The sequence below is a fragment of the Acipenser ruthenus genome, chromosome 20, assembly GCF_902713425.1.
Source record: "Acipenser ruthenus chromosome 20, fAciRut3.2 maternal haplotype, whole genome shotgun sequence".
Taxonomy (NCBI): Eukaryota; Metazoa; Chordata; class Actinopteri; order Acipenseriformes; family Acipenseridae; genus Acipenser; species Acipenser ruthenus.
In genome coordinates this window covers 27,207,549-27,223,920 of record NC_081208.1, presented here as the reverse complement: position 1 = coordinate 27,223,920, position 16,372 = coordinate 27,207,549, and the positions used below count along the sequence as shown (strand labels likewise).

Here is a 16,372-nt window from a genome sequence, read left to right as displayed (position 1 = left end):
TGCTTTTTAAATGGTAAACAAAATAATGACTATTTCCTGCATCCTTTCTTTTTAACAAGAGGAGATGTGTTATGTATATGTATGCCGGGTTTCTTGTGTTACATGAGTGTCTTCTCAACATGAAAAACATCAGCTCAATTAACTTACAGTACAGTATGCCTCGTTACCATCTGCCACTGAACCAAGTTCATGGAAACTGGAAATGCTGCAGATGTAAATGAACATGACTGAGAAGAAAACTGGTTAGCACTCGGACTGTGGGCTGGCAGAACTAGGTCTCTCAAACTTGCTCTGACTGATGTGTGTGCGTGTCATTAGATATATGCAACAACTTAACCAATCAAATTGTTTATTGTTAACCCCGACTTATTTTGTAAGCCATGATTACTGATTAACTAGTACAAACCAGATCTGGTGAAATGTCATTTTGCATATAGAAACTTATGATTTTGTATCTCCATTTTCCAGTTTGAGTGATTCAGTTACATGTCAGTGTGCAGTTTGTTTCAGTAAACAAATATACTAAAGCCAAAATGATCTTGGCAACTTTCATCAACAATTACAACACTGGGACACTAAATAAACATCTTAGTCCGGAAGATAAAATGTGCCTTTTTCAATGTCTCATTGTTAAATTCACCTTTTCATTTCTAATATGTTTTCTTAACTTTGAAACATTTATTGGAGAAAACCTCCATACTTATTGTTGGCTCCCAGTGCACCAAATCGGATAAGAAATATGAGGAGAGACCTCTAATACAGGCAGGCCAATATTGTAGAGATTATGTAATTGGTTAATACAGCAGTGGTCACAACGGTCTTGTTTTACTCTGACCCCATACTGAAAGCAATGCTTCTGCTTACTTCCTCTGTTCCAGGTTTGTTGAGGTAGATGGCGCTTTTTTGGCACCCATCATCCTCACAGACTGGGAGCAGGTGGTCTTGAAAGCCATCTCCATCTAAGATACAAAACAGAAGGAGTGACACTTTCATAAACCTATTGATATTCATGGGATGAAATTCACACTTAATAACAATTCATATGTACAGCACTGACAGGCAGCACAGATTCATGAGAAAACATGAGGAAAAAAAAAAAAGACATCAGTGGAAGGTAATTATAACCCCCTTTCTTTTTCCTGTCCTTTGAGTCACTTTATATTAAAAGTACTTCAAACTCTCAAATTACTTTTATTTTTGGCTGAGAAAGAACTGGCTTGGTGCCTCTTCTGAAAGATATACAATTATTTATATCAGATTCAATTTGGGAAGAAAACCGTTGGCAACACTTTTTCCCCACAAGGAAATCCTAGTAAGATTGGAAAACCGCAGTAAGATTAGTACAGATACTTTCCAAAAGCGTTTGTAAAGCACAGTGTTTTTCCCCATATAGCTAATGCTTTTAGTGGGACATTGCCTGTAAGAAACGCAACACTATTTTGAACAACTGTCAGTTCACTGGCTGCCAAATTAAGTTACAGGGGGAAAAGGATCAGGGGTTGGTTTTGACTAACCATTAAAACAAAAAAATAATAAGCAGTTGAGAGCTATGGGCCTGCTTTAGAGCATTTCTTCACATTCCTAGTATCACATTTGAATTTATTAGATATTTACCTTATAATGCTGCTGAGGGTAGACTGAAAAATATAAAAGAAGAATGCAAAACCGACAAGGTCAGTTTTATCAGTGCATGTGTTATATACATGTTATATTGATTTAGCACCTCTGGTAAGTGTTTGGGGACCCACGGCAGAAGCTGGGCAATAATATCTTTCTTTCTGCAGGACGAACAAAGACAGCTTCAAAACACCTCATGAAATAGCGACTTAGAGATACCCTTTGTTTTCTTATGAGAAAGACCCATCAATGAACATTAAATCTCTCCATATTTTGGTCATTGTAACAGGTTTATTAACCACTGATATCGTGAAAACAGACCAAAAAAAAAAAAAAAAAAACAGGGATGGCAACACGTGTCCAGAGGCAACTGCCAGTCTCTTATGTATGACTGGAATCTTAAGAACATTCTACCAAGTGCGGACTTTGGAGTTCTCGGATGTGGATTACATTAGATTTTAATCAACTGCCTCTGGTCTGGATTTCAAATCTCTTAAGATACAGTAAAGTGAGCTCCATGAGCAATGTCAGAACCTGTTACAGGCTGCATTATTTCTTCTTTTGGAAAGGTTAAACCACATTGTCACATGCATGATTTTTCACAAAAAGGATATAGCTACACAGTAAGCAAAATACCAATGTGATGTGCAAGAGGCAGTGTGACTGGAATAAAAAATAAAAAAATAAAAAGATAAATGTGAAAATATCCTCTTCTTGTGTTAGGCATCTAGAGTTCATTCCTGCAGTTTTAAAATTCAATCAAGTACCAATATTGGAGTTCACAGCCAGTGAAGTAATCAGCTAGGAGATTACTTAAAATTAGACAGTAGTGGACCCATTTAAAAAAAAAAAGACCTTCATGCAGAGGACGATGCAGAGGACGATACACAGCAACAGCTCAAATATTTCGTATTATAATAAACCACATCTGAAGCAGTGCTCCTCTTCTAAACTCTTTTAAACCAAGATAATGAGGAGTTTATGAGCAGAATACAAAAGGAGTACACGATATTTAGAATAGTCTATTATACATAACTGCAAGACAAAAGAATTGGAAAAAAAGAACAGCACAATTGAATTACGAACCTAACAAGCCAGTCATAAAAACAGATACTGGTATCTGGAAAACAAAGTCCTCTCTCATACCAGCAGTTGAAACAGGTGGCACTGGCAAGGTGCCTTTCTCTGACTGCAAAGTAAAAGAACACTGTCAAACTGTACAATTTATTTACAGTGTATGTAGAAAAACAGAACATCAAACAAGTGTGGAGTAGTGCTTAGGGGTCTGGACTCTTGACCGGAGGGTCGTGGGTTCAATCCCAGGTGGGAGGGACACTGCTGCTGTACCCTTGAGCAAGGTACTTTACCTAGATTGCTCCAGTAAAAACCTAACTGTATAAATGGGTAATTGTATGTAAAAATAATGTGATATCTTGTAACAATTGTAAGTCGCCCTGGATAAGGGTGTCTGCTAAGAAATAAATAATAATAATAATAATAATAATAATAATAATAAAACAAAACCTTAATATCTAAAGCGCAAGTAAGGAAGGTGAATTGAAGCCAGATCTGTCAACCAATAAATAAATCCCTTTGTACGCTGAATATAAATTCTAGACTTGAAACCAGAAAATGCAGAAACACGTGTGTATCAGCATGGTGAAAAAGAATGGCTTTTGTTGCATGTATGGCTATAGAAATTGTTCATGGTTAGACTGCTTTTAAGGCCTACTTAAAAAGGAAGGTTTTTGACCACCAAGAAAAGTCAATATTTACGTATATAACTATCTAACATAAAACCATCTTAAATTAACTTAACAATACACATTAACATCTCTCTCTGTCTCTGTCGACAACCGTGATTATAAATCCCATCATGCTCCCTGCCAGCCACCCCAACAGACCTTGTGTTCCTCCCAGGAGACCTCTTTGACCAGATTGCAAATTTGCAAGGTGTTTCCAAGTCTACCGAATACAAATTCTTGCACACCACACACAATATGCTAAGAGGAAAAACATCTAGCAATAATAAATCACTAAGACTGGCAAAAAAACAGAACACCTAAAAAAAATAAAAGGAAAAAGCTTGATCTTAAATTTTGGTAATGCTCGGTCGTGTATCAAAAAACCAATTTAAAATTAAGGAACGTAAAGCTGACTTCTGATATAAATCGGAATCCTCTTTTACAATCAGAAACAACCCGTGATACCTTAATCTTGTATGGCGCTTAGTCCTTACATTTAAACATGTAATGTATCAAGTATTAAGAGGGAGATGGGTCTCCAAAGTCCAAATCTATAACCTTAATTGTTTCTCTCATTTGACCATAGTTTCTATTGTTAATGAGAAAAACTAACACTTCTGTGTGTTCAACCCCGTTGACATTTATTTACAAAGCAGTTATGGACTACTGATCAAATGAATGAAACCGCCAATACAGAAAATGAGAAGCAATCAGACAGCGCTGTCACCTTATGACATGCAATTGCAGACTAAATATCAAACTTTAGCAGCCAGTAAACAATGCTGTCTAAACAAATCAATACAAAAGCATGCATATGCCTTGGTGGCTATAAATACAGCATTACCTTACAATTATATTTTGTCATACCATTTCAACGTGGTGACTTGCTACTTTCTACGGCTACTTTTACTATTTAAAGGCATTTTACTATTTACTGCTTCATTTTGCAGATATCTGGATTTCAATTCCATGTTTATGCCAAGCAGGAGGTAGTAACAATTAAACAATTTCAGAGAACTGGTCACACTTACAACTGCAGGTAGCTCAATACAGGAATTCCATATTAGCCATGGACTTTTTATCCACAGTTGGCTTGTGATCTGTTTAGTTTTTTTTTTTTCTGTGACACAATTCAAATTTATTTTTGGACTGAACGAGAGACTTCAGCCTGGACTCATTAAATGTATAAGATTACGGATCTTACCAAAATCAGAAAATGCAGATTGGCAAGTTTTCATCACATTGTGAGGTATCTTCAGCAAGCTGGTGTCTTTAGAGAAGTTCCTGTCATGCTTTCATACAAACAAACAAACAGTCATTATCACATTTGAAGACATAAGCACAATATAGAGGAATGTTATTTTTCATCAGGTCTAAAATAGAAAATGTTGTGAAGCGCTTTCTATATAAGGAACATCAAGCTATCACAGCATTTTGAATTAATGCCAAGACTGTATTGTATCTAAGACAAGAAGTTTCAAAGCTTTGCACCTGAGAAGATGTCCCTGAACATTATTTCAGGAACACGTCCCTTCCTTGTCTTTCACTGAAACAGTTTAAGTGTTCCAGTGTCACACCTGCTGCCCCTATGTGGGTTTGCCAAAACCTTACCCAAGTCACATATGGCATACTAGACTACAGTGAATTTGATTACTGCAAAAAGACCTGTAATAACCTGTAATTATTTTGAAAAAGTATTATAACCAGCAGATGTGTTGATATATTTGTATTGCATCAGTGGGACTGTTAAAATGTTGAGAGCCGGTCCCAAGCTTGTCTGACGATTGTCTCAATAGTCACAGAGAGCTTTATTGCATATTGTGTAGTCAAATAAGAAGTAACAACTGTATGTACTGTATTACATGTTTAAATTGCATTAAGCCAGTTATGAACAACAGTTGCTTTAAGTTAATACTGTAAACCTTTGTTGTTCATTATTCCATACCATGTGTTCTTATGATCACTTACTACTGTTTCTGCAAAATAAACTCACCACCAACATATTTTACTTCTGGGACTCTGAGTATTGAGGCCAGTATGGCACTAGGGTGCACTAGGAGTGTGCACCTGTAATTCCAGTGCACACCACTAGTGGTCCTTTTTGTCCTACTTGCTTAGAGTGTATCCAGAAGATAAAATATGCTGGTGACTTTATTAAACATGCCAAATATCAATGAGTGCAGAAACAGGAGTATATAATGATTACAAGACATTGTCGGATAATACAGACTTAAAATATGATTCTAATTCAGAGGGTTGTCCTTTAATTATACCAAAGGCGAGGTACTTGGATATATCAAGACACAATACGCCAATCATAATTCCCCTTTCCACAAGGGATTTATTATTATTTTTTTGAAACTGAAATGCTAGTAAAATTACTGGGAAAAAATTGGAGCACCGTTCGTTAAAATCTATAATATTGATTTGTCTAACCTAGGTCAGCCACTATGAAGTTATACTTATCAACATTTAGATACTGACATTTCACACAACAAGGGTCTTGCAACATAATCAACGGCTGTACTCCTGCTGGTCTGACCAAAACATTTCATAACATGCATATAAGCTACAAAAAAAAATTCATAAAGCCTGACTTGGCAGCAAATCAAACTGCATGAGCATTTTTGCACTGACCTAGGTCTACAGTGTAAATGAGTAACATGCTTGGTCGTTTACTGTGCAAATGCTGGCCCTTTCCCCTTGGACTATTGCGCATTATATTATACCACACAAAAATGCAGAAGTGACAGTATGCCTAAGAGATTGATAGACGAAAACGGAAGAACAATACGCAATAACAGTAGGAAATGAAAAGGCTGACACAAAACAGAATACCTCCCATTGATGAGGAAGACAAGCAATTAAGCAAATCCTAATAAATGCAGTCAGCAAAGAACATCCCACATAAGAGAACCACCCTGCCACTGTGTTTTGTTCTCATAGCAAAACAACCAAGGAAGAACCCACTGTGATTTGTATTTTACTCACAAAGGGGTTCTGGAAGAGGGTAGCAACATACGTCCTTGACTCCTTGTTAAAATGTACCATTCCCTTGTGGCAAGCAACAATATAATGAACTGTATTTTCTCTTCCTATTCACCCATGTCCACCTCGTCTCAGACAGACTATAAAAGTTGGTGGACACATAAACTTGACACAGTTGCCATTCATGTCTCATCCTTCCTAGGTTATTGTAAAGCATATTGCAACCATACTTGTTAACCAACGGTGCTAAAAACTTTATTAACAAGCTCTAAAACTGTACACCCGTCTCTTTATGGCAATGTTTTAAGTAGCTTTATTGAATAAAATGTTATTTAATTGACCCTTCATTTTATTTAGCTGAATGGCACACTAAACATTATTAGACCCCAATGCTAAAAACATTACATAAACTTCAACTGACAAAGAACATGACAGCAGCTCTAGCTCTGCATTAAGTAAATGGATAAAAAGCTGTAAAACTTGAATAATGCAGTGAGTTTGTCACATTGTGAGAGGAAGAGCAGTTGTATACACACATAAGTAATATCTGTTGCAAGTACAAGCTGGTATATGAAACACATAAAATCAATAATATATCATTATTAGAAAATTAGTTGCAAGGTTCTTGCGATCTGGAACGTGTTATTTTACAACTAAACTTTTGCATTTCTTTCAGGATCTGAGAAGGCCTTTGAATAAAAAATATTGGGAGAGCTTTTGAAATCTCTGTCTACAGGCATAACAAGTTATGAAATACAAGTGCTGTCCTGTAAGATACAGTTTCAGGGCCTGGATCCAAATTTTCTGCAACCAAGCTCTCTTCTGACCTTTGTCCTTTAACACAAGTCACAGAGAAGGGCAGCAGAGGGAACTTGTACAGCAACGAGTTAGCATAGCTTATCCATGTTGAAATGCTGTAGCACACTGTAGCATCAAAATGTATAAACACACATGTTCAGTGATTGTTCATATCAAGACAGAAAGCTGATATTTCATAAACAATGCATGAGCAGACATTGTTTTGACATTTGCTAAACTCAATATACTGTATGTATTTCATTACTTTTTTTTTTATCCAAGAAACAATCCACAACCTCAGTGTTATTAATAATCTACTTTTGAAAAATATACAAAAAACAGACACTGACATTTAAGTCTGGTCCTTTGTAATGAAAAAAAAGGGTCAAATGCTCCCCTGGTTCCATCATTTAAACCAAGCTAAAACATATCTATGCCTTTTGACCTTAGCCTTTCATTTTTAAATGGCTCAAGATTCTTGCAGTTTTGTTGCTTTTAAATCAGCAATGGAACTATTTTTTACTTTTAACATCTGGCAAATATACTTTGTCTTGGTACAGAAAATGACCAATTAGGCCTACTTGCAAGTCACACAACCGGCTGTGCATTTCTTTATCCAGGTTTGTATAGGGCTGCTTCATAGGGAAACTACTTACAGGAAGGGTAGAAACTAAGCAGTGCAACAAAGGTTTACAAACATTAAGTTCAGCTTTGTTGTTTTGGTTAGAACTTTAAAAAAAAAGAATTGCAAGCATTACATAAACTAATTACTTAGCAGACTGTTGCACATTTGCAGGTATGCCAAAAATATTTTGAAAGCCGAAAAAGTTGAACTTCTTGCGGGAAAAAATAAATAAAAATGAAAAGAATGCTTAAAACAAATGACAACCAGGAATGATGAATGCTTTTAATTAACACAAAATCCTTTGACTTCCATAATAAAATGATAACAGCAGCCTAATTGAGAAGCCAATTTAAATCCAGGAGACCTGTTCTGTATAATAAATGCTGGCGGCTGTTCAAAAAACCAGGTCGTTCCATTGGGGTCCATTTCCGAATGCTTAATTTACCATTTGCACTCAAGTTGTATGGCACTGTTAGAAAAAGGTATGGTTACGGAACATAACTATTTCAAACCAAAGCCAATTATTTATTGCTGTTGTATTCCCCATTAAAAAAGAAGGTAATCTGGGCTAAAGAATTTGTGAGATTTAAATGCACTTTAATTACACACCTAATTATGCTCCCAGCGTTAAGAAAGATGAATGGGCTCTGCACAGACATGGGAAAGGATGGATTCACCTTGAGCACATCACAGAGAGGAAGATTACTGTGTTCAGAAGGGAGTTACAGATATTTTTCATAGACTTCAAAAGGTACGTGGTATACAGCACAATTGGAAAAGATGGATCAGGGGAAATTAGAGAACAGTAGAGGAACAAATACTAAAGATCACTGACTGGTTAGGGAGAACCCAATACAAACTACAATACCCCACCCTCCTCCCCCTCAGTCCTAAAGCTTAAATTTCTGGGTCTTTCTGGGAATACACAAGTTATAAAGCAAAATGATTAGACCTACCTTATTTATCCATGCCTGAACCTGGGGAACCCCAGATATGCTTTCAGTAGTGAGGAATACATCTGCAATAAGAAAAGAAACACCTAATTAAAGTATATTTGGATTCTGGGAATTCTACAAATGAGGAGATTTTTATACTCAAGTATGCTTTGAACATGCATTGCGAATACTAACATTTAGGGATTGTAAGCTGTTATGTTTGCACTCATGATTTTGAAACGATCAGTGTAAGCTTTATAACACTATTGTAATGTTTTTTCAGTACATGACCATCATCATAAACCTATTATGGATTTGTTTGTAACAGACTTAGATAACTACTTTGCATTAAAGCTACCCTTTCAAAACTTCCCTAGACCAAATAATAACCAGACTGAACTGGGCCATGTGAACCACCATGCCTTTATTAATCAACCTAACAATGATATTGCTCAAGAGGCTCGCTGTGACAGTACAGACAAAACCAGGATTAAAAGGGACTGGGGTTTGTTTGTGCAGTTGCTCGGAAGATAAATTGAGATCATCTCAAGGATGGAAAGGGGCCATGTGAAAGCTATGCGCATTTAAAAAAACAGAATCACAAATAGCGATATGTTAAGTTTAAAAATCAGGAGTCTCAGCTACAAATAAGAAATTGTGCGAACATGAAAGTGTACAATGAATGAACGGTTAAGGTATCCATTATAAGGCAAACCTTCTTCACTTGTCTAGCAACCAAGTTTAAGTAGGCCAATCAGCCTTCACTTTGCGTAGCTGCTGCTACTTGGATAAAATTGCCTTGAGATTTCTGATCCGCAGGCACCTTTTACCATCTCAAATGGCTGATGAACCCACTTGAGTATAAATGTATGCATTAATCAAGGACCTGGTAAAAAGATGATTATTGATTGCAGCAAGAGTACTGATGTGTCATCTGGCACTTGTGTATTGTTTTAACTTAATTTGAATGATTGCTGCCCTGTTGGGCACCTTCATCACAGAATAATCCATTGCATTAGGTCATGTAGGGCAAAGACATTTAAAATACATAGCATCACAGGCAAAGAAAAACAACCACTATGTGTGGTGGCTACTGTAAATAACTATAAAGCAGATTTATTTCTTAAACTAAATATATAAAAAAAAGCTCTTGAGCATACAGTTTATCGCAATACAATAGGATGATTCCCTCCCCTGGCTATATTGCTTTAAATTGTTATAGAAACTCCAGTGATAGTTGCAACTGCATTCCACTACTCAAAAGACAATATATTTGTCTATTTGACTAGGTATTTAACACCTCTGATTTTAAGGTACTGCTTATCACTCAGAAATCAAGCGGGGGGGGGGGGTTCAAGGTGACAGCACCAGCTTTGAATGCTAAAATGGTTAAAATAAATGTGCACATTAGCACTCTTCATCAAACACCGTTTAACACTCTTCGCATAGGCAATTAGGTGTTTAAAAGTAATTTAAAAAATGAATTAGAAGAGCATACAAAATATTTAAGGCTCCCACATTTCCTCAGAATTTACTTTCCATCTCCAAGTATGGTGCCATGTCATAGAATGCAAAATTGAATTCCATTAGACTAATTAAATGCACCTCACGTTACTTAACAAAATGCCAATTGTTTGATTAAAACCTTAATTTCTCCAAACAAAAGCTGGCATGCCTAATTCTGTAGAATTCAATCTCAAATAGCATTTTTCATCCCAACTCTCATATTAAAAGCTTTGGATTTAAATAATTAGATTTTGGAAACACAGCATGGCACTCTGTATTTTGAAGGACTTCATATTATATATATATATATATATATATATATATATATATATTGAGAAAGATATGTACAACACATATATGTATACATATATATATATATATATATATATATATATATATATATATATATATATATATATATATTTATTTATTTATTTTTTTTAAACAGTAACATTATGTCAAGGACTTAGGCAGGATACCAAAGGTGTATTCTAGTAATGTGTTATGTCAGGGATGGAAATAAGACTACCCATTGCAGGTTTTAATATGTGCTTATTTAGCCCCAGTGTGTAGGTAAGAAGATCAGCTGTGTCTTATTAAACTCATAGTAAAACTAGGAATGGATCAAACTGCTATGCAATGGAAGTCTTATTTCCATTCCTGTTATATTTGTCAGTCAAGAAAAAAACACTACAAACCAATAACCCATTTATTAACATTACTACATACAATAAACATGAAATGAGGTTTCTGAAAAATCTTGTTTATAAATTCTGGGGAGGCGGTATTACGATCCACCACTATTTAGATTTTTAAAGTAGCTGCAGTTTCTCAATATGTGACCTGAATGAGTACAAAGATCTTTTTGTGTAAACTGGGGTAAAAGTTTGATTCCAAATTATTTGGAGTAGTGTATCCATTTTTGTCAAAGACAGCACTTACCATTTACTACTAAGTTAGGTATGCTCCGTCTATGCTATATGGTTTTCGTGTTGGACATTAATCCTTAGAGAAAACATCTGTTAGGACCCCCATGCCTTACTGGGCATACAGTACCATCCATTTTTTTAATATATGATGAATATTTCAATTGAAATTCTATTAATATTTAAAAATTCATGAGGATTCTACTTCTGGAAGCAAAATATGGCTCATTTGGAATGATTAAAATGGTAATAAAACAATGCATTCAGTCAATACTCTTAAGCCACTACAGTCATTACTTGTATGGCCATTATGGATACCATTGGATTGGTTTTAAGTAAATGTACTGTCCCTTAAAATGAGTCAGCTTTACAAATTAGTAATCTATACAATACAACACACCAGCCAGGCTAGGCACGGTGGAAAATATGAGTGTGTAATCCTTCAAAAAACAGAACCACATGTTTCTCAACACATTTAATAAAAAAACAAAAAAAACAAACAAACAAAAAAAAAACACTGAACAGGGATAACAAACCTCTCAGCAGTCTGTCATAATCTATGTATCCCGTGGGGATATTCAATTAAGCATCATTAAAGAATGTAACTGAGAAAAAAAGAGTGGCTCGGCACCCTCTCGATGAGAATATTAAGCCCTTGAATGTGTCTACACGGTCTGCATAGAGGTTTCTGTCCTCGGGCTAACAGCAAGCAGTAGAGAGAAAAGACTCAGAGGTGGAAATCACAGCTAAAGAATATTCTGTTCAATGTGTCTGCTTGGAGTTCTTGTTGTGACACAATGACACTGACAAGTGAGTTTCCTTATGTAGTCTGTAAGAATTCAAGTTGTTTTTGGCACAAGAAAGAATGAAGAGTGGCAGAAGAAGCATGTGGATACTGCAAATTGTGTTAACTTCAAAAAACAAACCATGTGATGGAATGTTTCTATCCCCCCCCAAAAAACAAGTTCAACCAATCTAACTGTCCCAGGCACCAGATAACCTTTGAGCTCATGCACACTTCGGGTGTCTCTTGAAAAAGGCCTGAAGAGAGATTTTGATCCCAGCTACAGACTTTTCTCTTGTTTGGTTTCACAGTCCCAGGTAACATTAGGTAGTTCAAGATGTGTGCTCATTGGGGTCTGTGGAACCAGCCAAAAGAGTTTGACAATTTATGTGGCTTTAACATTACAAGCCGATTTTTACTGCCGTACTGAGGTCGTAAACTGACAATGAAAAGTCCCAGTACTCCACTGAACATGGGGCTTTTGCTTCACAGGTCCAGATAATCTAAATGCAAATTGTTTGGAAATTCAAATTTCAAAAGGTTATGACTACTGAACACCAAGGAATAAACATAAACATAAATGAGGAAGGCAGTCGCCTAATCTTCAGTCTACTTGTTCTACAAGTTTTACCCTACAATACTATCAATATTAAGAAAGTATCAGACACAATGACATTCGAATACACAAGGCCTAGTACATATCCCTTTCAATACTCTCCAACAGCCTGTGCCTCTGTGCATGTGTATTTATGCAATTCTATTCAGGTATGAATTCACAAGGCCAAATTCACAAAGAAGCACAACAGGGATCAACTCAGACAATGGAAATATTAAGTGTGTGATTAAGGTCTACATTTAATTTAGTGGTGGGTATAAATGGGTTTTGTTTAAATATTTAGTAAATTGCTAAATGTTTAAAAGCAGTAAACACAAGTGAATTGAGTGCACATTTACACCTGACACCTGTATTAGAACAGCTGTTCCTCTCTCCCTACCCTCACTTATGTTCTAAAAATATCTATCTATCTATCTATATATCTATCTATATATATATATATATATATATATATATATATATATATATATATATATATATATATATATATAAATAATCTAATCTATTCAGCAACCAGTAAAACATTACAAGAACACATTTCATTGATATCTGTAAAAGTAGAGAGATTTTCCAAATGAGTATGAATTACTGTAGCTCAAGAGTATTCCTTGTAGGCAACTTTGTCAAGACCTCTCTATAACCACTGAGCCAATTAGTTGGGAACATTACCTCAGAAATATTTAAAGTCTAAACCTTTTCACACTCAGAAGGCAATTAAACATAATTGTCATGGTTTCTCCATAATTATCGTAAGCTGGGCATGTAACAGAATTAAACTGAGCCCATGTGGGTAGAAGACTTTGGTACAACAATCTGCCAGACACTTTACAACTTTAAAGGTGGCAATCATTGCACCTTTTTTTAAAGCCTCAACTTTGACTGCAAATAAAACGTCCACACAAGCAATCCATACAAATAAACTTTCTTCTGGTCTCCTTAACTCATTGTCATGGGAATACAGCAGAGTAAATGTTTCTTTCCCTGCAGCATCATTCATATCTACTGGTTTTAATTAGTTCTCCAAAGATAAATGATGTTTCTGATTATGCAAATTAATTCACTTGCACCCACAGGGAGTGTAGCGGTTAAGAAATGCCAGCACTTTCACTAGAAAACAAACTTATCTTCAGTTTTAAACAGCAGTATTGCCAGGGGCCAAACCAGAATGCCCTATCAGTTTAAAAAAAAACAACAAAAAAAACAGAAAAAACCCCCACACATTTAGAAAACACGCTGGCAAATTGGTGTTAGTTAAATGCAAACAGTTAAAGATGGGTATTTTCCGAACACTGTTTTCCGATTATAGTGACATTATTTATGTATTTGTTATAGATCTACAGCATGGAGCAAATGCTCCTTGGATAATCTCTTCTGCCTTTCATACACCCTAAAACACTGTCATTTTAAAAGCCCTGTTTTTATTTTTGATGTCTTGCAATGAGCAGCATGTCTCAGTTTTCAACACCTGTTACTAACTTAACCGTCACACAATGTGAGCTTCTGGGATAATATACCTAAATTGAGATGTGTAACTTGGCAGCCAATCTCATCCCACTTGAAATACGAATATCAACTTATTACATTTTTTACTTTTTTTTAACCATTTCAAATGAGTTCTATAAAATCGGTTAGATGTTTTATTGGGCTCAACTCCAATCAGCGCAGCAATCACCTAAGGTAAGATTAAGGTATGTATGTATTGTGATACAACACTTTGTGAAGCTCTACTTAATCGTGGGCTTAACTTACATATATGCCCAAATTCAACCTATCTTGAGAAAATGCTGTTAATAAAAATATCAAAACGTTGAGAGGTTGGTTCTTTGAACACATTTTATTGCACTGGGAAGCATTGGCCTACATTATTCTTGGCATCTGTGAGAGTTAAAGGCCAGTTTTGCGTAAAGCACTGAAAGGTTCTACTGTGATGATGGTAATTTGAGGGCGGCCAAGAAGCCCTTCCATCCTATTTATTAGACAAGATATACTGGATTAATTTCCCTGTGCACAGTATTATTCTCTGAAATTATAGCAGGTAATGTGGAACAGGAGAAACTAATTTCAAAAATGGATGCGTCTAACCCTTTTGAATTGTCTCTATTTCATTAGGTCCATCAATAACTTCAAAGATTCTCGGCTATGACAGATTTTATTTTAAAGAACATTCTTTAAGAACAGCCCAGAAAGTGGTTAGCAGGTCTGTTTTGAGAAGAGAAGGTGTGGATGAAGGCACAGGATGAATACCGCAGACAAAATCAGCAAGAATAAGTCGGATTTAAATCCCTATTCCAAAAAATAATTACAAAAAAGTAAGCTTGACTTAATTGCTGGGATGAATATTCAGACAAACACTGCTGCATTAAGACAAAAAATACCATGTTTTATTCATTCACACGACTGAATTTACAAATGACTACCAGAAAGATAACATGCAAAGGAACCCTATTCATGAATAACATCTCATGTACAAGAGAGTTTCTCTCTAATACTTAATTAGATGGGGTACTCATAAAAGGTTAGTTAATTAGGTGCTGAAGAGAATGCAGTACTGTAGGGTTGCTTAGCAAACACTTAAAGCCATGGTATCATGTTTCTATTTTTTCCCCATATAAATTACATTTTTTAATATCAATGACCATTATCGCCTTTTTAAATTAATAATCTTAGTATATGATCACACTAATGGGAGGGTGTTCAATAGGGAAATCTGATATAAAGTCAGATACAAATTAAAGCCTGCAATGCCAGCTAGAAGCTTAACTTGGCTCATCTTCATTATTCCCTGCCCTTTTTAGAGACAGTAAAGTTAACTCAGATAACTTTAGAACCAAGCTACAAGTCGTCTACTGAATTAGCTGAACACATTCCAATAAAAATGTGTAGGACTGCTGGCTGCATGTGGAATGCTGAATAAAAGTGAGACAGCATTTGACGTCTTTGAATAGGGAATCAAGCCCCACCTAAGAACAATAAAGGACAAAACTGTAGGCTGTGACTCTTCTTCCTTCCTTTACAATATGTTGAAAGGCAGGCAAGTTAACAAACCAGACATCATTTTTCTACATAGCTGCCAGGTGTTGCACTGCAGCAGCGGCAACATTCTGCATCAAAGATCCCGCATAATCCTTCTGCCACAAGTCCGTTACTGCAAATACAAGATGAGTTATTATACGACAATGGCTTTCAAATGATTTACACTTATTTTACACTGCTTGGCTGGGTGATGCAATGTGATTAAGCACACTGTAAACTATACATTTGATACAGCACATTATTTTAGGTGCTAACTTTGTTATGATCGAAAACCAGCAAAGTGACATGTCCGGGACCGAATTCAAATGAAGAGAGTTAAGCCACCACCCTCACATGCTGCATTTAAAAAAACTTTCAGTATTGATTCACTTTAGTTGGATCTGTGGTCACTATTGGCTCAGTTGGGCACAACGGAATTATGCATCTATTGCCTGGCTTTCAACTGACTGTGCTAACATGGTTCATTCTACCCTTTCAAGGTCAAGGAAAGTAGATAAGATAGCGAAAGCCCATCTTCTCCAACATCACCCACTAAAACAATGAATTAGCTCTGACACCTCGGTCCCATGTATTTGCCACGACAGCAACCTAATAAACCTATTGCAGGGAAGAGCGTGACAATTCATTCACTACACATCTCCCCTGATGTTGAATGTCAATGTGAATGATATATGCGGTCTATTAAAAAGCTTAAAGTAAATGAATGATACAATTTTTCCATTCATACTCTATAGATTTAACATCTCACGTAATGAAAAAAACTAGGAAAACACAATTTAAAAAAAACAAAAAAAAACAG

The 16,372-nt window shown here is 35.8% G+C and overlaps 1 pseudogene; it reads right to left on the bottom strand.

The window, feature by feature from the left end:
* Positions 1 to 16,372, bottom strand: part of LOC117425865 (T-cell immunomodulatory protein-like) — a 78,922-nt pseudogene that overhangs the window by 54,416 nt on the left and 8,134 nt on the right.